Source organism: Oreochromis aureus, linkage group 23, assembly GCF_013358895.1.
Source record: "Oreochromis aureus strain Israel breed Guangdong linkage group 23, ZZ_aureus, whole genome shotgun sequence".
Classification (NCBI taxonomy): domain Eukaryota; kingdom Metazoa; phylum Chordata; class Actinopteri; order Cichliformes; family Cichlidae; genus Oreochromis; species Oreochromis aureus.
The window spans coordinates 16,696,812-16,723,551 of record NC_052963.1 but is presented as its reverse complement, the minus strand read 5'-3'; the positions used below and the strand labels follow the sequence as shown (position 1 = coordinate 16,723,551).

Here is a 26,740-nt window from a genome sequence, read left to right as displayed (position 1 = left end):
ATATATTTTTGCTCTCCATAAACTTTGAAAAAAGCCAAAGCCCATTGCACGATTTCATTTTCTGACTTGCTTAAAGTTTAACTAAGGAAATACAAAAAACCTCAGTATTTTCATAAAATTTGTAATACATGCATATTTAACCCACTTAGCAGTCACACATATTCTTAATCAGAGGCGAGAAGGATTAATGAATGAATTACATGCTTTAGTGATCCCTGCTGAGAAATTCTGTTTTTGCCTGTCCCTCTCCACTGGAAGGTCAGCGCACAGGGTCAGCTACAGAAAAACACCCCAGGAGCTAATAAGGCTTCTTTCTAAAGGACAGTGGAGCAGACTGGATCGCTGCCAGCATTTTGAGCTTGACCCTGGGTTGATTCTTTTGAAGGTTGGCCCTTATAATCACAAAATTGTCAGACCGTCTCCAAGCTATATATAAAAAAGAAAAAATTGAAAATTGAAAAAATGAGAAACTGAAGCAAACATTTCCAAAATAAAAATTAATATTGCAGCAAATGTGGCATATCTGTGCTCTAAGGGCAGTGATTGAAATGCTGCAGATGAAAACGAACAGTAAATCCATCATTCAGGCTTGTTCAAATGAGGCTTCCACTTCATTACGAGGGGAACTGAACTCCAGCAGCTTCCCCGGGGTTTTGGTTACTAGGGTTGTCTACAGGGTTGTTCAGCAGCATCATGTTTTTGTGTCTCTGTCTGTGTCTCCAGGAAGGGGAGCCCCATCTGCTGCCACACAGGGGGATAAGAAGAAGATGAAGAAGGAAAGAAAATTGCACACAGCTTTTCCAAACTCCATCCCACTTGAGTGTGACTCAGAGAAGCTGGTTTTGACACTGCCAGTGTGCTGGTGAGAATTCATAATCAGCATCATGTAACATCCATGTCAGTCACTGCAGCAGCTCCCTTACTGACTTCTAACATCCCCCTTCCAGATTTTGTAATACAACACAGATGATCTGCCTTACCTTACATTTTCTGTAAATCCCCACTGAGTCAAAACCTTCCTCTGCAACCTTTTCTCTGAGTGACTTAATCTCCTCTCCTGTTATGTTCTTGTTGTGATTCTTACTTGCTTAATTATAATAATTAGCCTGGCTGCCTTTTCCCTGTTTTGCTTGTGTCTCAATCACCTAGTAAATTATTGCTTCAGTATGGCAGTTATTTTTAGTGACAGCAAAAGTAATACTGGCACCAGTAGCATTCTGACTCCATCCTCCGTGGCTCAGCGGGTGTTTTGCTGGTTTAGAAAAGTGTGTTCTCTGACTTAGTTCCTGGAACATCCCCACCCCAGGCCACAAAAACTTTCTTTTTTTTATGATGTAGCTCTGTCCTCATAGTTCTCAAAAAGAAACGCAGCCAAGCCTGCAGGCTAATGTGAGAAACTTAGGTTTTTGACATTAAACATTCGCTGCACTATACCATATGCTACTGCATGCCAAAGGAAGGCTTGCATATGCCTGTCTTTCAGAGGAACACTGGCACAGTGCATCTTTTCTCCAATGAATGAGCAGGTACACAGATATTATCTCTGCAGTGAGTAGTGCTGCATCATTCTACCTTTCCAACTATACAGTTATGCTAAAAGGTTTGAGATAGTCATCATGGGCGTGAATGTCATGGTAATTTTGGGCTTTCAATGATTTCTTTGAACTGTTCTTTTTCCAGGGTGGAATGATTGTAGAGCATACACTTTTAAAACAAGAACTGAGTGCACAGGTTTGAATTTACTTTAGATTTTCTCTAATCCTCACAGGGTCAAAATTATACATACAGCCTCAAATATATAAACTGTGCTGAAGGTTTTTACAGCGTCTTTTAACTTGACAAGTCCAAGCCTATTAACTTCTTGTGAGCGACTATGATTGACTACTACTGGTAGTTTTTCTTTTTTTGACAGCATTTTTTTGGATCGACCAATACAAAACAATGGGAAAGCAGTCTGAATTCAGTGAAGATCTAAGAAGGAGAAGTTAGGAAGGCCTCTTTGAACCATTTTTAAACAACTGCAGATTTAAAGATCGACAGTTTCAACAACTATACCTAAGTAGAAGTTATTCAAATGTGTCACCACTTTGCCAAAGTCAGGAAGCCACAAGGGGCTACTCTCAGATGTTAGGATGTTCGGGAACTACCAAGTCTCAAGCCTGCCAGGAACTGGAAAAGCCTGCGATGGACCTGTTGAAAAATTTTGGGTCGGTACCAGGAAACCAACCAATCTAAATGTACTCCACCAATTCTGCCAAGAAGAGTGGTCAAATATCCAGGGTAACGCCAGAGGCTTGTTGTTGGCCATTAAAAGTTTCCCATGTTTAACGAAATATTAGTGGGGTGCAGGTATATAAATTATAATCACAGTATACCGTAAAGTATACTGATGTTAGACCATTGCCTAAGTGCCTGCATGGGCAATAATGCATCACAGCTGTGTTCACAGCTTGTGTCTGCTTAACCCTGTCATAGAAAAAAAATTCTATGCACACTTTAAAAATAAACAAACATTTTAGTTGTTTATTAGTACACGAAATATTGTGCATTTACAAGTAAAACCATAAAGATTTACAGTAGTTTGCAGGGAGTATTGGAATAATTTAATTTAAGATATAAAAAGGTTTTCTTGGAACACATTATCTGCAAATTTGAACAACAAAAAAAAAATATGTGAAGAAAAAGAATATTGTTGACACTTTAAAGTTACACATTTGCACAAAAAAGGAAAATCAGAAAACCATTTTTAAATGAGAAATTTTTTTTACTAAAGCCTGTGTGCCTGTGTGTGTGTGTGTGTGTGTGTGTGTGTGTGTGTGTGTGTGTGTGTGTGTGTGTGTGTGTGCGCATGCAAGTGTGTGTGTTACTCGTAAGAAACTATTACACCTCACTTGCAGCTACATTCTTTTTATGGCTGCAGTGAATGACCCCATCAAATTATACTTTGCAGTCAGATTCAGTACTTACGATTTTCCTGTTTTAAGTACATGTAGCAGACTTTATAGAGATATTACTGTGAATTTGGGCTGTTCTGAAGAAACCATACTGATTTGTATTAGCTGAGAGCTTTAGTGCCCCAGATAGATGTACATCATTATTTTCTGGCTCTGTAATTATAATTATAATAATTTTTATTTATATACTGTACAGTATTTATTTACCTATAGTAGCCCTAATGAATCTATTAAATGCATAATAATGGATTTTATTTAACAGTTATATGTAATACATGTGGATATTCTCCATTTCAATATATATATCTTGAAAGTGAAATTTTCACTGAAGGTGTTCTGGACAAAAGTGACATGTGGTGCTTTGGGAGGAAGGTTTAGGTTTCTAAAGCTGCTATTTCTTAGCGCTGCTTTTTCCCTTAAGATTCTGGGGGATATTTTTTTTTAGCTTTATTTGATATATATGGTGAAACCTGGAAGAGAGAGTGATGGGAACAACGTAAAATAAATGCCCAAGGGCAGACTAACATCCATCTGGACACAGGCGCTAAAATATGAGCTTTCTTTTCTTTTACTTTTAAAAAAAAACTTCTCTGGAGCCAGCCTTCATATAGACTTAGTCTTTACCTCGTGGAGCTCAGTTTGGCCTATGCTGCTGACCAGGTTGTAAGACATCAAGTCATCCCTATAGGCAATCATGGCTCAAGAGTTGGCAGTTTGTCTTGTAATCGGAAGGTTGCCGGTTCGAGGCCTGGCTTGGACAGTCTCGGTCGTTGTGTCCGAGACAAGACACTTCACCCATTGCCTACTGGTGGTGGTCAGAGGGCCCGGTGGCGCCAGTGTCCGGCAGCCTCGTCTCTGTCAGTGCGCCCCAGGGCAGCTGTGGCTACAATGTAGCTTACCGTCACCAGTGTGTGAATGGCTGGATGACTGAATGTGTAAAGCGCTTTGGGGTCCTTAGGGACTAAGTAAAGCGCTATACAAATACAGGCCATTTACCATTTTAAGCGCTACAGGGCACCCAAAACACACAATGTGGTACATATATATAAGTTGCCCCACAGCATTGTGGATAAAGTTGTTTCAATTAAAAAGTGTCTTTTGTTTTGTCCTTGTTAAAATAAACTATTTCTAAATGCTGTTGTTAGCTCAAGTATATCCTAAGTAAACAGAAATTAGTACTTCCAAGCAGTGGTGATTCTAGAGTCTGTTAGGGGGTTTAGACCAAGGCCTAAATTCACATCTAACTTTCGTAACTCAGCATAAGCTGATGGATGTTTTCAATATAATGGGCATGTGTTAAGGTGAATCCTTTATCAAACCTGAAGGAAAGCTGAACTACGATCATCCCAATTAAGTTAAAGAACAATTTGCAGCAAAGCAGATAAAAGGAGGGACATGCACAACATTGTTTCCACCTCAACATGGGACATGAGGCTCTCCAATTCAAAGGTGCTAATAGTTAACTGACTAAACAGTTATGGTTTTCCATTTAACTTCAGTATCTGTAAAGAAGGCACATTTGTGACATAAGTTGTTATTAAATCAGGTTGGGAAGAATACACATTTAATAACTGTATGACACACTTTTGACTTATATGAAATCAAAACAGACGCTGCCTTGGCATTATAACAACGATGTTGACTTTGGCGACACATCCATTCATCCCTGTTTCTCTTTACTTCCCTGTATCTCCCTTTCTCTGTCCTCCTTTCTCAGCTTTTGTGCTGACATCCAAAAGATGGAGGAGGACTAATGGCTCATAGACATTGGCTAATAATCTGGCCTATGCTAGTTAATGCTTTTGACACAATTTGAGAACAAATATTCACAACCACACTCTTTTTAATTCACAGTAATGACCCTGCAATACCAGAACAATTTGCACTTGCTTGCTAATGTTTGGGTTCACTTCAATTCAGTTTTATTTATATAGTTTTAAATCACAACAGCAGTAGCCTCAAGGCACTTTATATTGTAAGGTAAAGACACTACAGTAATACAAATAAAACCCCAACGATCAGACGACCCCATATGAGGAAGCACTTGGCGACAGTGGGAAGAAAAAAAATTAAGTTATAACAGGAAGAATCGTCTGGCAGAATGAGGCTCAGGAAGGGCAACCCACCCCACTGGCTGTAGCAGACGGGGGTGGGGTGGGGGGAATAAGACAGGACAAAAGACAGACTGTGGAAGAGAGCCAGAGATTATAAAAACTAATGATTATTTTGTGTCAGAAAATTATCACTTCCTCTCCTTCCTGTCATGAGCAACACAAGTCTTATTATTAATGACAAGCCTCACTGTGAAAGCATCAAGCATTGATGGTGTCCAATGTAAAGTCATGAAATCAGGAACACTTTTTAAACCTGTTTTCCTTCTTGTACCGTCTCTAGTAGACAGTTTCCTGGAATGCAACATAAGAGGAAGATGTCAAACAATACTAAAGTACATGATTATTACTATTATTACGACAGTTATTTTCAGGGTTGCAAAGATGAAAGTTAAAAACCCCTAAAAAGAGTGTTAACTTCCCAAGTTTCAAAGTTTCAAATAAACAGCGTAGCCACATTTACCTGTAATGAAATTCTCGTGCTCGTGCTATGAACATATAGAAGTGTGCAGTTATATTAAAGAAAAAACAACAACAACAACAACAACAATATTCGTCATCATCATCATAATAATAATAACAAAATAATAAAGTATTAAATATTAGAGAATTTAAGACAATTGTTTGGTATTTACAGTTTGTGCAAAAACTTGTGCAGTGAGGATTTAAAGTGGAAAATCTGAATGCTCCTGAACCGCCTGCCGGACGGGAGGAGTGTGAAAAGTCTGTGGCTGGGATCAGAGAGGATCTGCTGCGTCTTCCTCATGCAGCGCTGGCTATAGAGATCCGGCATGGCTGGCAGTTCAGTCCTGGTGATGCGCTGTGCTCATCTCACCACCCTCTGCAGAGCTTTGCGCTCCGGAGTGTTACAGCTGCCATACCAGGTGGTGATGCAGCCAGTCAGAATACTTTCAGTGGTGCATCTGTAGAAGTTTGTAAGTATTCAGGAGTTCATGCCGAATATTCTCAGGCGCCGCAGAAAGAAGAGCCGCTGTCTTGCTGCTTTTGTGATCACACCAACATGGTGTGACCAACTCAGATCCTCGCTGATGTTGATGCCCAGGAATCTGAAGCAGCTGACTCTCTCCACCTCTGCTCCTTTGATGTGGATGGGGGTGTGGCCTCCTCTCTGCAGTTTCCTGTAATCCACGATCAGCTCCTTGGTTTTGCTGACGTCAAGAAGCAGGTTGTGAATGCAACACCATGATGTCAGGGCTCTCGCCTCTGCCCTGTATGCCGTTTCATCACCATTCAAATGCAGCCGATGATGGTGGTGTCATCTGCAAATTTGTTGATGGTGTTGGAGCTGTGTGTTGCTGTACAGTCGTGGGTGAACAGGTTGTACAGCAGGGGGCTGAGCACACATCCCTGGGGGGCACCTGTGCTGAGTGTGAGTGTGGATGAGGTGATGCTGCTGATCCTAACCACCTGAGGTCTGTCTGTCTCTGGCCGAGACCCCGGCCGAGAGGCCGAGGGCTCGGTCTGGAGGGCATCCAGCTTGTTTTCTAGAGACTGGACGTTCGCTAGAAGAATGCTGGGAAGCAGCGTGCGATCTTGTGTGTTTCTCAGCCTGACCAGAATCCCGCCTCTTTTTCCCCCTTTTTTCCGGCGTTTCTTCAGCCCAGGTAGCCTAGGCGAGTCACCACCATTCACAAAAAAGTCAGCTTGAAGGTCTGGAACGAAAATTTTGATGAATGTCCAGGAGAGTTTGTCTGTCATAGGTGATAAAAGCATTACAGGTTGCAAAGAAACTAAGAAATAAAACAGCGAACATAAGAAAAACGCAAATTTGAGGAGGACACTGAGCGACGGCAGCCATCCTCACCGGAGCCATCTTCGAAAAAAAGATGGCGCCTTTTCCTTTTCATTTGAAAATACAGAGGATTAAACTTATGTGCTGGAGCCTAAACTGCCTACTTAGGTTTGCATAAAACCTGTTCAGTATTATAAAATCACTAAGCCTATGCTACCAATATTTTCCAATATGGAAAATATAATAAAACACCCCAGACTCTGCATAGAGCACTGTAACAATAACTTTGCACATTGCCCCTGCTTTAGTTTCAAGTCTTTCGGCCTTCAGAGGAACCCTCCTAGCCTGGGGCCCCAAGCAAGTTGCCTTGTCTGACGGCAAACTGCACTTCCAAGTTAAAGAACAAACATATAGAAAATGCTTAGAATATTTAGGTATGACTGGGTAAGATAATTAGGTAGCAGGTACTTGGGAGACATTCCTTGTGTGATTGTTTAGAAAAATATTGTTTCTGAGGTCAACAATGAATTTTTAGCCTTAAATATTGTTTATAGTTTCTTCTCATTTCAGAAGGTTTGTGTCTCGTGGAGACTGTCAGACAACTATAACAACTATAACCACAGCAATGAAGACATCATGATGACAGACATTAAAAACATTAACAACAAGAAAGTGCTGCAGTAATGTCACCAAAATCGAAGTGAATGTCATGTTTTGTGCGAAAGAGGCAGCAAAATGGCTTTCAATATACTGACGTAAAAAAGTAAATACGGCATTTATTTTGTGCGTTTTCTTTACAATTTGCAGTCATATATCAACCAAAGATGTGTGTGCCTATATCCATATATAATAAGGACAATACTACTACTACTACTTCTACTACTAAAAAAAGCATCAGGTTACTTCTTTCAGTAACAGACTGACAGTTTGTTACTCTATTTCAGCCTCAGTTGATCTACTTTGTGGATGACTAAAGTCAGATATAGACTAACAGAGGTTGCTTTTCTGTCACTACGACAACTTCTCCCACACTTTTGATAGTAAACAATAATAAATAGAGCAACACAGATGCCGTGAAGTCACTGCATTTTTTTGACTTCATAATATTTTTTTTGAGCACTACTGAGTACCACATATTCAGTATATTCAGCACGAACAACTGTTCATACTGGTTTAGTCAGGTAAGTAAAAAATAAATCATATAAAACTTAAAAAGTAAATAAACAAATTAGCAATTCGTAAGTAATTATGTGAAATACACTGTCTATGTATCTATGTACTATGTATCTATCTATCTATAGATGTAGATAGGGCTTGCAATACTCCTTGGGAAACTGACGATAAAAACCAGGACTCTGTTAGCCACATGCAGATGGAAAGAAGGAGGTCTAATGTCAACTAGCCTTAGTAAAAGTATTTGCTAAATCCTGTCAGTGGAAATGTTATTTTAAGAACATTTAAAAAGAAAGAAGATCCACATAATAACAATTTATCTGAGTCAAGATGTTAATACATCCATCCATTCTCTTCTACTTTTACAATTTAAGGTTTAGGGGGTGAGTGGCTGGAGCCTCTCCCAGCTACCACAGGGAGAGAGGTGGTGTACACCCTGAATGGGTCTCCATCCTGTTGCAGCAAAATGTATATATAGCAGCTAAATAAAGAATAAACTAAACACAAGAAAAACCGCAAAAACACAATGCTTATTAAACAAGAGATAGATACACAATTTAAAAAGGCAAATGAGAACTAATTCGGCACCGGCCTTCTACAAAGATGAACACAGAGAGCCAAAACCAACTTGCATAGATTCCCAAGAATGTCTAGTCATTTCCTGCTATAAGGTGGCAGGAGCTCTGTATTAGGACCTGAAAAAAGGAAAAGTTAGGTTGATAAAACAGCCACTGCTTTCAGGAGGCCGACTGCCTTCACAAGATTCGAATATTGTTCTTAAAACTCAACCCAACTTGCTTCACCTTACCGGTTATATTAACGTGATATCAATGTGTTTACATGCAAAGAGTATATTTTCACTTTTAATGTGTACTTTCATAACTTTTAATCGATTGTCTTTAGTTTCATTTAAAGAGGTCTTAAAAATGTCTTAAAAAGTCTCAAATTTAACTTCTTTATGTAGATGGACACCTTCATACAACACCTTTCTGTCATTAAAGAAGCTGAAGCACATACATCAAAAACTAATGTCCACTAATAACCCTCTTTATCATTTAATTGCCTACACTGTGAGCTTTTGTTAGTAGTTAAATAGTCTACAACTTTATCACAGCTGTTCTAAATGTATTCCCATGAATGTTTCTAAATGCTATTCTGTTATTACTCTCTTTGGTAATTGGCTTGCATTGTGTTTTGGTGTTCAGCCTCATCCAGTCGGTGACCTCGTGCGATCCGGATGTCCAGCTAGTTGACTCCATGTTCTCTACCAACTGACTGCGGGTGGAAATTTAAAGCCCCAGCCTCCCAGGTGGTCAAGTCTCTGCTGATCAAACAGTTGCTGCAAGATTCACAGTGTGATGGAGGTACACTGAACAACTGCCATCCCATATCAAACATAGTTTCTTGCCATTAACTCATCATATCCTCTCCATGGACGCCTCCCCCGAGTCGCCATGCATGTAATAAAGACTGTGTCATTCGGTGGCTTGATACGGTTGTCTGAGTCTATCAAGATCCAGGTTCCTTGGGGAAAAATGAAAATGGATTGCAGGAGTAGATCTATAGAAGCTGGGTAAAATGAGACTGAGAGCTCTTTTCCTTTTTATGTCTAGATATTTTGAACTGATGTTCCACTTTATAACAGCATAATGACATAAGCGCTGCAAATTCACAGGCATTTGTAGATAAGTGGACGGAGTCATTGAGGAGATTTTAGGCATGATTATAATAAATTAGGATTCTGAAGAAACGTGTGGGCACATTTTTATAGAGCTGGATCTCTTCATTTGAAATCTCATAAATATATTCAAATTAGTAGCTGCCGTTGAAACAATGGCAGGAATGCTGATAAGAGTTAACCAAACGGACGATGCTGTTCGATCTACATCCAAGCAGATGCTTTTTATGTACTTGACCTCTTCTTCTCACCTCACACCCACAAAATCCACCCGGCAATGAGGCTGTTTGTGCTAACAGCGTTGACTTCAGCCACAATGAAAGGCTTTAAGTGCCTTGTACTTTCCCAACTCAGATTGATAGAGGCAAACCCAGTTTGCCTCTATCAAGCATATTACAGTCAGTATCGCCCCAAACTCAGTTGAACTTTATCCTTTCCCAAGCCCTGAATGAGCAATAACCTGTTGTAGAGGTGGAGGGAATGACAGATTTCAAAAGCATCAAATAGATAAGACGGTGATGCTGTTTTGGGCTGCCCCAGGTTCTTCAAATTACAAGAAAAGCTGTCAAAGATGGCTATTTTTCTCAGCACAGATGACAGTAAAAAAATAAATAAATTTGCTCTTGCTGTGTTGCATTATGGTCTACGGAGGCAGCTGTCGGTGGAGGAATTGGTTCGTCTAAGATGGATTTCTCCCCACATGAATATTGGTGTAAAGTGATGAGTCTACAAAGATGCCCCTGCTCTTTTATTCTGATGGTTGATGTCAAAGCCTGGCATTTATCTTTGATGTATGAGATGGGTGAAACTTCACTTACGTGCCTGAAGTGGCGTAATGCGATGTCTCGTCGTCCGCGACTATAGAAGCAAAAAAAAAAAAAAAAGGCACATAAGGTCCTGGAACCCATCCACTGAAACCAAGACGGATGAAACTGATGACTTGGGCTTGGCAAAGTAAAAAATAATTAGAGGTTGCTTTGAGTTCAACATCAGCGTCGCTTGACAGCAGATAAACTGTACTTTCAATAAATCTCACAAGAGCCAATCAAGCTGAACCACAAATCATTCAAATGTAAAAACAAGAGAGCAAGAAAAAAAGGTATAATCGCATAAAGTGCATTAAGAAATTGCAAATTAAGCAAGGATTTAGTTCAGGTAGGGCACTGGAGTCCACATGCGCTTGCTGATTGGCATTCAGCGTGGCAATATGTAGATTGTACACCTGCATGAAAAGGACAGGATGTTTCAGAGTGGAAGTTATAACCTTTCACAGTTACTCATCTGATCCCACTCATGCCCACACCATTCAGATCTCTCAAACCACACATGGGAATTTGCTCTCTCATCAGTGGCTGTTGAATTGTCTCGCACTGATGTCACAGGAATAACAGGCAAAACTTATCATCAACATGTTAAAAACGTGACTAATTTAGCTGTTGTTTTTTAATTCGATCAAAACCCTCTAAATAAAACAATTATGCGATCATAAGAAATTTTTAGATCATTTCAGTGACATTGCACAGGGGTGCGTTCAGCTTTGCTTTATACTTTTATTGCTCATTTCCTCAAGATGAATTCCCAAGGTTCATGATGAGCCGTGCATCTGTGAGATTTCTCTGTTATTATAATTGACACACCAAAGCTGCTACCTAAACCTGTTGTTTCTGATGTTTTACTCACACAAGTGCTAATGAAGCTCATGTGTAAGTTCATTAAGGAAGAACTGTATTCACTCATCTGCCTACGTGGCTTGGTGTGTGGGCTGCTACTCTATTCTTTACATCACTCGCACTTTCCCATGTTGTCAACCTTAATTCTGTCATCATCACTCTGGTCCAATCATTTTCTTGCCCGTCTTCAGTGAGCCAATCAGCCTGTGTCCCGTGTGCTTTAAATCTCAGTGCTTCTTCTGTCTGTCTGAGATAAGACTCCACCTTGTCTCCACCTTATCCATTCCAGATAGAGATCCTCATCCAAATCTCCACTTGTTTCATCTCTGCCACCACCAGCGTTTAGAATCCTGGGGCACCTGTCCTACTTCCTACCATTGTTGGACTCCGCTCTGCCAAATAGTTTATTACTCGATCTCTGTATTTCAATAAATCCTCATTCAGATGATCTCTCAGTATTGAATTAGCGGTTATAAGGAAGGACTGAGGACCGTAAATCTACAAACCCATTTGGAACTTCTTATAAAACAGATATACAGCTGCCCTGACAGGCTATTAGAAAAGTGCTGTCCTTTTGAAGAGAAGCACTAACCACTGCAGTTCCTTACTTGGCCACTTGGCTAGTTTCAGAACTGACTAAGTGAACCCATAATGTTTACAGCATGGTATAATAAAATAAAGCCTTGCTCTTGTAGCAAATGTGACCCTTTGTGACAACTGTACATCTTGTCAATTGTTAACCTCACCTATTTAGGAATGTGACAGTGCTGAGTGATTGGCTACTTGCTGGCTTCATCTTTGCTAACGCAAAAGCTTAAGAAGACAGTTTTAGTGAGTAAATTGTAGTATTTTACCTTTGTGTTGCTTTTGGTAGATCCCCAAATCCCAAAGACAAGGTTTTAAAATACTCTGCACAATTTTTATAAAGTCTATTCTCTTTACTTGTAGTTAGATCCTATATAAACCCAAATTAAAACAAACAAGCATTGAGAGTATTATACAGAAAGTGGCATCATGTGCAATTTATGAATTTATGTTTATATCGACAATGATATGCATAAATTGAAATGCTGCTAAAAAACCAAAACAAACTGTTGCTGGTCTTAGAGAAGTTATTTAGTTATTTATCTATTTCTGTATCTAGTTTATCTAACTAGCTACAGCTAAAATTTGAACATTCAGACCTCAAAACTGAAGTAAACGCTAGCTTAAAAGGGGAGGCTATCACCAGCGTCTCATATTAAAATAGCTAAATTTAGAGTATGAGTAAAGCATGTTAAAAAGAGGTTTTGGCCTCTTCATAAAATCTCTGGGTTAGAGGTGTGGCCACATACATTTATCTGACAAAGCCAGGTAGCCCACTGGTATATTTAAAATGGAGCTCTCCACTGTGTGTACAATGTCCGGTTCTTTCTGATCATTTTTAATGGATTATTTGATTAATATTATGGCTTAATGTGTGGTAGAGACCATCCCAGAAGTCTGGGCTTCAACTGTGGTAAGTAAGATTGGAGCATTTTGCTAGTCATTTATACCAAAGTATCTGTCCCCTGTATTGCACCTGCACAGTTTATTAATACAGCTTGCTAATCACAGTAGCTAGTGTTAGCTGATAACTTGCGACTCCATATTTTTGCCCAGGTTTGGTCATATCTGGGCCCATAAAACCCACATAGTGGTTTTTATGGGCCCAGTGGTTTTACCTTTTTAAAAAGCAGAGTATAGAAATCTGTGTGCAGTGTTAGCAGGTATTTATTGGTAAATTAGCACTCCATCCATGTCAGCTTCTTAGTCCAAAGAACTAACAGTCTAAAAGTCAAAATGCTAATATTTAAGCTTCAATTTATGGAGTTCAAAACCAGTGGAAGAAAACATACATCTTTTACAGCATAGTGTTTATGATTTATTAATCTGAATGCTCAATTCTTGTACAAGAGGTCTGGATCACTAGAAAAAAGAATATATAAAAAAGAAAGTATCTTTCTTCAGTCACTTCTACACAGAAGTTTAGAGGTTTTTCAGAGACAAGAGGTCGGAGTAACACAGAGCTTGTCTTGTCATGTATGTGACAGTTCTCCCACCTGGGAGCCTTATTGTTTAATGTTCAGCGGTGGCTACAGGCATGTCACAGCTGAAGTTTTCAGTGCATCACACAGGCCATGGGGTCAGCTACAGTGTGGGGTAAACCAGCTACTTTTGAAATTGTGTTATTGTAAACTCAGCCCAAACTAAACCGAGCCTCTCCCAGTCCTGTTAAAATTCACACACGTCCCCTTCAATGTCAAAATCCTGCTAAAGACGCTGTTTCTTTGAAGTGTGACTAAAACAATCTACATCAGGGATTTTGCTGCATAATACTATAGAACAGCATGAACCTACTTGGATTGTCAACATTTTGCAGATTGTGACAGTGAAAAATATTCTTTTCCATCTCAGCGCTACGCTTTTTCATTTTTTATGAGAGCCTTTGCCTTTGCTTCATTAGTACAAGAAGGCAGCGGAGGAGATAGACAGCACTTTTAAGAAAGATTTTAGACAGCTGGAGACGGGCCTTTTTTTTTAAAGAAAAATTGCAGATCTTTCTCTTCACTCTTTTCATTATCTAATATTATGAAGAAGTGACAGTACCCATGGGAAGCAGCAACAGATATAGCAGCTAGCATCAATAATTCATGCATTCATATATTGAACAAATATGGGCTCACTATTGTCGGGCACTTAGATATAATGTTGCTGAAATGGAGAGGAAAAAGCCAGAAGCAATCTCAAATGGCCCGGTGATCGTTATTCAGCAGTGGTTAATTGCGCTAATTCTGGAAAGGCTAAGATATCCCTCTGAAGACCAATGAAATTAATGTGTGGAGGAAGAAGTCCTCTGTTGTTTAAGGAATTAATTACAACCATTTAATGAAAAGGAAAAATTCCCATTTACATTTTCATGGCTCGAATTTCCAATGAATCTCAGGCTGATGCAGATTGACAGGGCAGGGTTTTTTTCTTTCCACTTTGACCACACACTAATGGAAATTGCCTTTTAACCAACATATGAAATCGTACCGAGATAATGTCCCCCAAAAGTCATTTCCATTGATTTTGGATGCTGCTTTTGAATAGCACTTTTCCATAATTTACATCATTTTTGCCTCCAATATTCTCAGCCTTATACCTCTAACACGGCTGCTGCTGCGCTGAGCTGAGGTGTTCAGACGTTTAGTAATGCTCTTTCCTGCAGCCACTGGACATCGCTACGTTTTTTGTTTTTTTTTTTAACTCAGATGGCTAGATGCCTGAAGATAAAACATTTTCAAGTGTCCAGGACATTCCAATGATGTCCTAAATTTATGAAGATGTTGTTTTAAGAGCTGTTTTGACCCACAACATGATGGCAAGATGCCCTGAGGATGCCTCGAAATGGACTGCACGATGCATTTTCAGACCCATGCAACATCAGTCACCACCCAAGAGGGAAACAAGATGGGGGTGAGAGGACTCTCATTTTGATTAGGAGGGCCTCATTCCCTCACTTGCTTTGTTCAAGGCCTGAGGTCTGAGTTTTGAAAGCGCCGGACCTTCAATGATCTTCAGCAGTTTGTTTTTAACAAGCAATGACAAACAACATCATCTACTTCCCACCCCTCCTGTGCTTCCCCACTCTCCAGGCTTTTATCTTTGTTCAGTCTTTGAACCAGGCCTTAAGGCAGCCGCATTGAAACAGACATGGCCCTGAGGAAGCCTGACTCCAGATAGAATATCCTCTAATTCTGGTATCTCTTTTCTAACAAAACAGCCAATTGGCCACAGGGAGGAAAAATACAGCTATTACATCTCTCCCCATTAATCACCTTCCAGTTTTGAAATGTGGTCTAACAGGGTTTCTATTTTAAGTCTGTCTAATCTGCCAGGTTTTTACCTTTCCAATGTCAGAATTAGCAGTAGACATAAAACACATGTTATATTACAGGCTTACATAATTCAGCTCAGACACAAAATAAACAGAGCTGATAACAACTGATCTTAGGCTCCAATCACAAAGGTCAATAGACTAGTTGGTGGCTACTAGTTGCTAGGGAAAAGTTATTATTCCCTGATAGGCTAGTGAGTGGCTGCGAGTGGTTACTTGGAGTCACTAGGTGAGATTGATAGCAGAGATGTATACTGTGTTGAACCAAAAACCTCTTTTCTATTGCTTTGGCTACTAGGAGATTACCACGGTTGCCCATAGTTTGTATGGACGACACTGACTGGTCTATGAACACTTGTTTACTGCTTGCTAAGCTGTTCTAAAATGGTGAAGAGCCCAACCCAAACCTAAAAAGGAGACTGTTCATCTTCAAATTAAAAGCTGTGCCTTTTGAAAATTTTTGGTTCTAGTGGTAAGGCATAACTTTTACTGTGAAGGCAAATGGTTTCTGTTCCAGTTTCCATCACTTTTTTTGAAAGTTTTTCTACTACTTGGTGGTTAGCTAACTACCAATTGCTATCTTCCTTGCAAACTGTGGGTGACCATGGCAGTCTGCTAGTGAGGCCTGTGTAACAGCAGCTCACATGGCTTCGATGTCACCCTTTAAACCAGGGGTCTCGAACTCCAGGCCTCGAGGGCCGGTGTCCTGCAGGTTTTAGATCTCACCCTGGGTCAGCACACCTGAATCAAATGATTAGTTCATTACCAGGCCTCTGGAGAACTTCAAGACATGTTGAGGAGGTAATTTAGTCATTTGAATCAGCTGTGTTGGATCAAGGACACATCTAAAACCTGCAAGACACTGGCCCTCGAGGCCTGGAGTTCGAGACCCCTGCTTTAAACTCTCTCCCAGTTGCTTTATTCTGACCATAGCCACTAAGCATTTGCAAGCCGCTCTGCAACCCAGCTCTGCCTTTCATGCTTTGTAAGATATAATCAATGCCACATTGATTGCAAAGCATTTTATGATCATCATGATGTTATTTTTCAGGTGACTAAATTGTTAACATTTTCATCATCCTCCCTGAGGTTGCCATTTAAATACCAGTTGCATTTTGTGCTGCATAACATTTCATCCATGTTTTTGATTTTTCTTGTGTCACGCTTGGTTTAACTTCTTTTCTATATCTATCATCATAATTGACGAAACCTGCCCCAGTATCCTTTCTTTTCTCTGTGTTGGTAATTTCTCTAGTAAAATGACTATGAGGTTAGTAGAGAGTGAGATTATGCTGCTGGTCATGTGGGTTCACTACTCAGAAATTGATGTGTGTGTACTGAAACTACAATTTATGTTAATTGGAAATGTTTTTCTATCTCCCTTGCGTTGCATCACTGACATTTAGTGCTGCTTTTCAAAAAAGAGACAAATACATCTGCCTGCCTACAAAGTGCATAAAGATCCTTTTGCTCAAGTACTTGGCATTTATGCAAAACAAATCCGTATTTAAATTTAGGTAAGAGAGGAGCCATCAGTACCAATATATTTTTAACCTTAGACATAAAAATGTATTTTTTGACAGAGCAACTGAGTATTTATCATTGAATAATAGATTCTTTTAGCATTTTTCTATATTTGTACCCAAATATACTTACATTTAAATACACATAAATCTCTCTAAAAGCCTTTTTAGGATTCCCACATTCACCAAGTAGTTTGTCTCTTTCATACAAATAACCAAAGCGCTTATGCACCTTGATGAATGCAGCACAAATAAACCTTAATATCTCCCCTAGCATAAATCAAACTTGATGCATAAAAGGGGGAAAAGACAATCAGTTTATTAGCCAGAAATTTCCAGTGATTAGGTAATTTCCAGCATTCTTGTTTGTGCTGATTTGTTCCTTACTGTGTCTTTGCAGCCCCAGCAAAGCTTATCGCTTATATACACCTATAAATCCCCCTGTACAGATAAGTGCATGTTGTGCATAATATAGTAACAAAACAAAAGGGTATAAAACATATTCAGTTTTAGGGTGGTCATAATATTAAAATTTCAAAGTTGATACCGATGCCCAGTAAAATGCTCATACCATAGAAGTTTAGAACAATACTGGTCCATGCTGAATACATTTGTGCTTCTTGTGACTGGTCTCCATGTTTTTGTTGCTGATCAAATAGATTTGGTAAGGTAGACTGCCACTGTTACCGTCTAGTTGCTGGTAGAGTGTTACATTACTAGACTTTTGGTATCAAAAAGTATTTTAAGTATCAATTCTGATGGCATCCTTATCTAGGTTTCGACACACAGTATTTCCACTGTTTCCAGGTATTTATGCTAAACTACGCTAATTATATGCAGGATAGCTTCGTATCTATGTCAGATAAACAAAAAAGGGTACCTTGCAGAAGAAAACCTAAAGAAAACCCAAAGCTGCATTGTTCTCCTAAAAGGAAAAGCAATTAAGTAGACCATATTCTGTCACACAAGTGCAAATAGTGATTAAATTTCATCAAAAGCACTGTAATACCTTCCTCTTTTTACTTCTGTTAATCTCTGAATTTTAAAACAGAAATTATGCTTGTAAAATATTCCCATATAAGCTGCACTTTGTTTTGAATGTAGAAAGAGTATGCACTGCTACATGAAATACAAAAAGATTAGTTACTGCTTAGCTACTGTAACAGATTGACATTATAAGAATAATCAGACTATTCACAAAGCTCTGAACTTGTCGGGCTTCCTCATGCTGCTGACTAATGCTCTATGCTCCATTAATGGACAATCACCTTTCCTGAGTGAAGTCACTGTGTTCTCTTTCTCATCTATTAATAAAAGCACCTTTATTTAAATTTTTTTCAGTAATTCAAACTTCAAAACTAGAGCCACTCTCTCTTGAATTCGTGAAGGGAAGCGTCAGTGAGTTTCTCCTGTGGCACCTGGCCCACTTATTTCGGTGCACCTTCATCCGTCATGCTCGTGTTCTGATTTAGTTCGTATCTGTTTGTTTGTCTCCAGCGGAGAAAAGTAACTTTGTGTTGTGAATCCCAGCTTGATGTATGTGTACTTTCATATTTAGTATTTCCATTCCAGCTTTACAATTCTTCTCCATAGGATTTCAGACTGAAGGATTGCCCTGGCTTTTTCCCTTGCAGCTACAGATGCATACAAATATTTCATCAGCCTGTGGTTATTTGTATTTTATTTCCTTTTTAGGTTGTTTGGGACAGTAGATATGAACATCATTATAGGAAGAAGTAATGCTATGCCTAAAAGACATCCAGCTAAATCTAATTTGAAGTCTTTCCCGGTCAGGCTTTTAAATTACAAAAATTTATTCTAGACAATATTAAAGATTAACTACCCAGCTGAATAAAATCAGTCAAAACAAGTTACATTTTATATTAAAATATTGCCTGCTGGTAACATTAAAATGTAACATTGAATGCATTATGGTCAATTTTATTGATAATGTATAGTTAAGGAGTATTTTAAATACAGAATACAGTATTATGATTAATTATTATTATTATTATTATTTATTTACTATTGCTTATAAGTTAAGGATCTTACGCTGTTTCCTACTGCTCTTCTACTTTGGTATACAACACTTAGTTATTTTATTTAGTTACATTCACGGGAGCCACACAAAAAATCGATACACAGGACATTGAAAATGATTAATTATTAATTAATGATAAATAAGAAAATAAGTGATGCCAATAAAAAGACACAAATAGACACAATAAAATAAACAGTTAAATAGTTTTTAAAAAGACAATAAAATACAATCAATACAATTCTCAACAGAAAGCCTGTTTATACAAAAAAGTTTTTAACTGCTATTTAAGAGTCCACAGAGTCGAAGTTGCAATGGTAGATTGTAGCACCAAGGCTTTGGACCAAACTCTGTCCCTGCAGTATTTAGTTGTGCATAAGAAACGTTTAACAAATTCTTAGCCTTTGAAGAAAACTGCAAGCAGATGTGCATTTTTACAAGAACCTGAGACAGATAATCTGAAGCCTGGCCATTTAGTTCTCTGAATGTAAGGATTTGAAAAAGAATTCAAATCAACTGGGAGTCAATGTAAAGAGCATAAAATGGGAGTGATGTGAGCTCGCTTGCTAGAATGTGTTAATAATATGGCTGCGGCATTTTGTATAGCTTGGAGTTATAGAGATGATTTGTTTATACAGGACATGACAGTAGTCTAAGCCCGATGATACAAATGCATGAATAATTCACAATTTAGAAAAGTTTCTTAAATGAAAGAAGCAGACACATAGGTAGTAAGTCCAGAGTAGAACTATGCCAAGATTTTGAATGCTAGACTTAGCAAATAAACAAAAAGAAGCAAGAGCCTGACTGATTCAGGATATAGCTCAGGAGAGGCAGTAATGATAGTCTCAGTGTTGTTGGTGTTTAAAACAAGGTAACTTCTAGAGAGCCAATTACTAGTTCAGGTTAAACAGATGACTAGGGAGATCAGTCTTATTACAGACGAATGTACAATTGATAAGGAACGTTAATAAAAGATTGAATGTTGGCAGCTAAGGAAAGCATGCAGAAAGGAAATAATAGTGGACCCAGGACTGAACCTTGTGGAAGGCCCCACAGGTTGAGAGGCAATGTTAAAGATTAACTTTCTCGATGACAGAGAAACTCTAAATCGTAAGAAAACCAATGTAACGTAGAGCCAGAGATACCAAAATCTTTGTAAGTAAATATCTGTAAATATTGTGCTCAACAGTATCAAAGGCTGCACTGAGATAGAATAAAACGATTCAAGAACATATCCTCTTACTCTCCAAAAGTTGAATCTGTTCATCTGGACGTAGCATTTTGTGGGAGAAACGTTTCGTCACTCATCCAAGTGACTTCTTCAGTCTCTGAAGAAAATGCTACGTCCAGATGAACAGATTCAACTTTTGGAGATTTACTTTCCTGGATGATTGAGAATGCATCAACATATCCTCTTACTATTTACATTGTTAAGCACTTTGTGCAACATTGACTGTTTGGAAATGTGCTATATAAATAAACTTGACCTTGACTTGAACCTGTGTCAGAAGCCATTAAAAGATTGCTATAGAGCAGTATCAGTGGAGTGCTGCTTTTGAAACCAGACTGAAAAGGGTTAAAAATCTGTAATTTGACCTAAACTGATGTTCTACAGTTTGTTTTTTGCAATTGAAAAAGGCAAAAAATTTCCAAATTAACTGTCATCAAGATTAAGTGTTTTTTGTGAAGGAGTTCCCTCAGCATGTTTAAAGTAGGATGCAACCTTGCCTCATTAGCTGTTAATAATAGACAGCAGTGATGGATCAATGTTGGTGAGAGCTCCAGACAGGACAGAAGGAGGTAATACTCCCCAGTTTTAAAAATATCCATGACAGATTTGATTGCCAATATTGTATGACAATCATATGTCCACAGGGAAATGACACTAGACATAAATGTAACAATAAAACTAATACAACATGTAAAATGAACACATTCATGGACAAAGGCAGAGGCACAGACAAGCATCTTTTTCTTTTTACAGCGTATCATGTGACTGTTGGATTAGATATTTCTGTTAACAAGCAGTTTAACACAACAAGTGTACATAATGAAGTGATAGCGTATGGAAGTGACTACAGCAAATATTTCTTTGCTAGGATTCCCTCTTTTGTGATTTGATATAAATAGAGGGCTTGACTGCAGAACACATGAGGACAAAGAGCAAAAAGCATTGCCCAAAAATGAATGAGCCCAAATTGAAACAAAGGCACTAGAAACAAAGACCAAGGAAAATGAGGGGGAAACATGGGACAAAGTATGTATGCAAATTCTGGGTTGATTGAAACTGAGACATAGGTGGAAACAGTTAGGGTGGAGCAGACTACAGCAATGGTAGGAAATAAAAAGGAGGGTGAAAACAAAGGAAGAATAGCAGCCATAGGCTAAGAAAGAAGAGAATGCCATATAAAAGACACTGTTAGAAGTAACACAGGGAGACAAAGAAGGAAAAGCACAGGAGACACCAGGAGAATGTCAACACGTTTTTAGTGTCATGAGAAAAGTGATCATTTAAATAAAAACAAGAACCAAAACTCAACACATACTTAACAAGAAACTAACATCATGACAGCCACATGCTGTTTTAGTACAACTTGCACTACCTGCTAGGGTGCCACAATTATTGTAATATTTTACCATGTTATACAGTGTTTATCAAACACAATCATCCATTTTAAAGTGCTTTAATTCTACGGTAACAATCGAAACACGTAATGTTAGAAAGAGCAGATTCATGAGTTTCATGTGGTTGCCGGTAGGTAGAAAACAACATCAGTGACTCCAGGCATGCTTGCAAAAGTGCAGGACGAGTTTGATTTTGTTGAGGGGGACGTATTGAGCATTTGTCAACATTGTAAGAATTTTTATGTAAAACTTAAAATTCACCCCAGGCCATTACTTTAAAAAAATATCCTTTTGAAATCGGAAATTGAAATTCTCTTTGATACATCCTGCACTGTGATGTTAATCTACACCATAGATTACTGCTTTGTTCTGAATTTGTCTTTTACTATAATTTTATCAGTTAGATTTAAAAAAAAAAAAATTGATAAGTAATCAGATGTGACAGCTCTACTATCAACATACAAAGTGAAATAAATAAATAAATGGCTCAATGCAAATTTAAAAACTACAAACTGAAAGGAAAACATTAATAGCAGCAGTTGCTGCATTGCATCTTGGTCTGTTGAGGCTGCTGCCAGTGAGGAAACTGCTGGCTGTACCTCCTCTGTGATAAATGTCTCCCCGTGTGATCACTGAATGCTCGTGTGAAATGACGGTGTTGGGAAGAAGCTCTCGTTCTTTGATTCTGAAAGACTGATGCTAAAAAAAAGAAAAAAAGAACTGCTGCTCCTTCTGCAGATGTTTGTTAGAATCATTTTCTGCCATCAAACGCTCCTCTGGAAATGTCTTAATGTAATGTCATGTTGCCCCTTTGCCAAGTTATCTGCACCACCAACCACAAAATAGTCTCAGAAATGCAAGCTCCGTCACCTGTTAGTTTCTAGTGTGCGTTTTCCCTCTGGAAATGGCATCTAAAGCACATTTTTATGACTCATTTGTTATTCCGCTAAACACATTTGTAGATATGTGCAAAAATATCTTTATCCAGCTTTTAGAGAACACTCAGTTAACATTAATAAGTGGCCTCCTTGGAGCTTTGTTGGTGTGTTTATTCTGATTGATGAGGCAGACTGCACCTTATGTAAAGTACTCGAACACATCTCTTTTCTTTTACTGCTGTAACATGCAAATTATTGTGGATCATCACAGGGCTTGGGAAACAGGAGGGTCGGCTAGTACTACGCGCACATATCCACATCAGAAAGTCACATGTAGAATAAAGTGTTCCTTCCCTCAGGTCTAATAAAGATATATGTGTTATTCCTCTGCGTCCTCTAGGAGCTGAAGACAGGCCAGGATGGATTTTTTCTGTGCTATATCTTTTCTGTATGCGGAGACTCAGTGAGAATACATTAGCTGCTGCAGATGACTTTTCAAACTTAACGTCTCCTCTTTCTGTGATATTTACACACTGAACACACACTCTGAAATTAATTAGAAAACAACTTAATGGAATGGCTGAGGGCTTCATAAGCAGGCCTAATGACGTTCGCCTACACTAGGCTATTTGGAGATTGAAATCTAATTCACACACTACCTTAATCTAATTCAAACACCACTACAAAGATTCTCATCATTATGACTGGCATCTAATTATAGATGGTGTGCGCAGTGATCGACTTAGAGAGAAGACGCCCAGTGAATTAAAAAGTTGTGTGGCGTGTAAATCACCCTCTAAGCTTTTCTTCTGTCAGAAAAGCATTGTCTAAATAATTTCAGCTAAATGGTGATAAAAGGCCCAATGTCTAATTTGTCTTTAGTAAAGGAAAATAGATCTGGGCTGATTATAGGGGATGTCACATTAGCTGCAGGCCCCAGAAGATATTTTTTGTTGTTCATAGAGCAGGCTGACTCAGAAGAAATGCGATAAAAAAGCTTGTACAGGCTTCCCGACGGGATGTCAGTTATGAACAGTGTTGACTTTCCCTAGCAGGAGCTTGCTTCAACAATAACTGACGATGTCATCCACTTTACTCGGTCCTGTATTTTCTTATCTGCTTAAAGATTCTGCATCATCTGAAACCTTTTCAGCTCTGGTTTTCAGTGATGCTGTGTCTCTTGATGTATGTGTGAGATATATGTAAATATAGGCACTGCATGCCTACTGATAGCATGCAATGTTTGTAATGTCACTGTCAGTAATGTATATTATGTCTATATTGGGGTTTTTATTTTAATTTATCAGATTCCATCCATACATTTTCTTCTACTTATCCAATTCATGGTCATAGTTGGGCTGAAGTCAATCCCAGAGGTCATGGGTCAAGTGAATAGTTTAATTCAATTCAATTTTATTCACCAAATCACATAAGGCGCTACCTCAAAGGTGCTTCATATTGTAAGGTAAAGACCCTGCAACAATACAGAGAAACACAAAACAATGAATCTACCCCCTCTGAGCAAGTACTTGGGAACAGTGGGAAGAAAAAACTCCCTTTCAAAAGGAAGAAACCTCTGACATAACCAGGTTGAAGGAGGGGAGGCCATCTGCCATAGCCGGTTGGGGTTGAGGCACCCATTGGAGTCAAACCCAGGACCATATTGCTGTAATCTCAACATTATACCACATGAAAACAGATTTAAACTACAAAATAATTTCTATTTAGCTTCTTTCTGTTGATTATTTTATATTTTATTTTATTTTATTTTTTATCTTGCTAAGAAACCACTTTCAATTATACTCATGCCCAAAAAAGATACTCAAGCCACCCTCTTACTTTTTTATATTCATCAAAGCCAGTGACCATTACCTTGCACCATTATAATGTGAACATTCAGGCTCTAACAATATAACTCATCTTCTTGATGTTGAAAAGAAGAAAAGCGGCGACACATCTGCATACAAGCAGGCACACAGAGGGATGACCAAGGCCAGGTACAGAGCAAGGAAATTCAGTGAGACATTTAACTCCAAAAACACCTGAGAAAGGTCAGACGACTAAAAATGATGTAATTACTAAAGTTGAGTGTTGGCAGCGTGTGGATGGTGCCAACTGTTAAAAACAGCAATAAAAGCAGACTGTATGCATACAAAGGCATGGTTTCTTAAAACTGCTTTAATCTTTTTATTTTTTGTAAAAACTATTACTCAGACATGCAGTTTGTACATGCCTGCCGAGCTTGTGGAGGTAAACACAGACGACACGAGAGCTCTCGATTAACACTCCTCGTTTAACACTCATCACCACATAACTGAATACTTTTCCCTCCAAAACACAGCAACAACACTTCCTGAGAACTGGGTGTGAGTGGAGCCCTCCAGTGGTCCACCACACATGCTCCCCCCGAACACCCAGTAGGGTCATCCCCTAGTCCAGAACCCTTGCTTTAATCAAACGTCCAGAACGACTGAACCGGGGAGGTGGAGAGCTGGCTGAGGGGAAACGAGCCTGAGGACCAGGCTGGCATGGGCGGTCTGAAGATAGCTCGGGCCCCGCCAGGTGGGGGACGCTCCCAGAGGAAGAAGCAGAGTTGTCCAATCCAGTGGAAGGCGGACGGCCACGGCGGGGGGCCTGAGCTGGCACCACCTGATCATCCAGAAGCACATGTGCGGGTTTAAGTCTGTCAATAGAAACAGCCTCCTGCCGACTCCATAAGTCCAAAAGGAAATGCTTCCGGCCCGGTTGAATAACTCTAAAGGGGCCGTCATACAGTGGACGCAGCAGAGGCCTATGAGCGTCATGACGAAAACAAACTGTGAAGAGTCCAACGACTTCGGAACAAAGGTGTCTGGCAGGCAATGGTGCACTGGGCCAGGAACAGAAAACTAGTCTCTTGGGGGACGGAGAGACAGCACAGAGGTAGCGAAGCATGGGGGTGGGCTCTCGGGCAAGAATTCCACATCAGAAAGTCACATGTAGGAGGACAAGTTCAGCTGGGGAAACCCCGAGGTCTTCTTTAACCGCGCAGCGCAACCCCAGTAAAACCCATGGAAGGCGGTCAACCCAGTTGCCATCTGTGAGAGAAGCACGGAACGCGGCCTTAAGCGACCGGTGGAAACGCTCGCACATCCCGTTGGCCTGCGGGTGGTACGCAGTGGATCGGTGGACCTTGACCTCTAGGTCGTCAGCCATGGCAGACCAAAGCTCGGAAACGAACTGGGGGCCCCTGTCTGAGGTGATGCCGGCGGGGGACCGAAACGTGAAACCCACATTGACAAAAATGCCCTGGCCACCGCTGCTGCTGCAGTGGACGCCAAAGGCACTGCCTCGGGCCAGCGGGTTGTGCTGTCCACTACAGTCAAAAGGTGCATGAAACCTTGTGATTGCGGCAGAGGACCAACCAGATCCACATGCACATGATCAAAACGCCTCCCTGGAACGCGGAAGGATTCGAGGGGCGCCTGTGTGTGCCTATGGATCTTAGCGCGTTGGCATGGGATGCACGCCGCTGCCCAGTCTTTCACCGATTTACGAAGGCCCAGCCAAACGAACCTAGAGCTGACCAGCTTGACCGAGGCCCGGACACCTGGATGAGTGAGGGCGTGTACGGAGTCGAAAACACGACAACTCCACGAAAGGGAACTACAAGACGTGGACGGCAGGTGGAAACATCACAAAGCAGGCTAGGCCCGCCGTTCCACACGGGTCTGTCCTCCAGTACAAGGCCTGTTTGCGCAGACTGAAGGGCAAGGACGTCCGGATCGGCCCGTTGGTCAGCGGCCAAAGTGTCAAAGTCTATGCCAACATAAACGGGAGAAACCAGTGCGCGGGACAGACAGTCAGCCACGCAGTTGGACTTACCAGCTAAGTGCTGAATGTCAGTTGTGAACTCGGAAACGGCTGCCAACTGGCGCTGCTGGCGCCCGCTCCACGGGTCAGAGACCTTGGACATCACAAATGTCAAGGGTTTATGATCGACGTACGGGGTAAAGCTCCGACCCTTGAGAAAAAAACGTAAATCCCCACACGGCGAAAATCCCCACACGGCCGCCACCGACCGTCTGATTTGGGTACTATGTGTAGCGGAGAGGCCCAGGCACTCTTCGAGTGCTGTACAATGCCGAGGCGCTCCATAGCGGCAAACTCTTCCCGAGCGACGGAGAGTTTCAAGGGGTCGAGGCGGCGCGCACGTGCGAACACCGGGGGACCGACCGTCGGAATATAATGTTCGACCCCGTGCTTCGTTGCCGTGTTCGAGAAATTAGGAACAGTCAGTGAAGGGAACTCCAAGAGCAAACGCTGAAAAACATTCCCTGAAGTCACTAAATTAGCCCAATTCAGGGGCTCGATGGCACGAGTGAAACAGGGTATTGAAGAAAAGGACAGGGCATCGATTAAGCGTCTGTTAGCGGCATCGACCAGCAGTCCAT

General features: G+C 40.1%; 1 long non-coding RNA gene across 1 annotated transcript; it reads left to right on the top strand.

Annotated features, from left to right (window-relative positions):
* Positions 1-706: 706 nt before the first annotated feature.
* LOC116310286 lies at positions 707-9,476 on the top strand. The gene is made up of 2 exons (XR_004198693.2): positions 707-862; positions 9,197-9,476. It is a non-coding gene; the product is annotated as an uncharacterized LOC116310286 (long non-coding RNA).
* Positions 9,477-26,740: the final 17,264 nt, after the last annotated feature.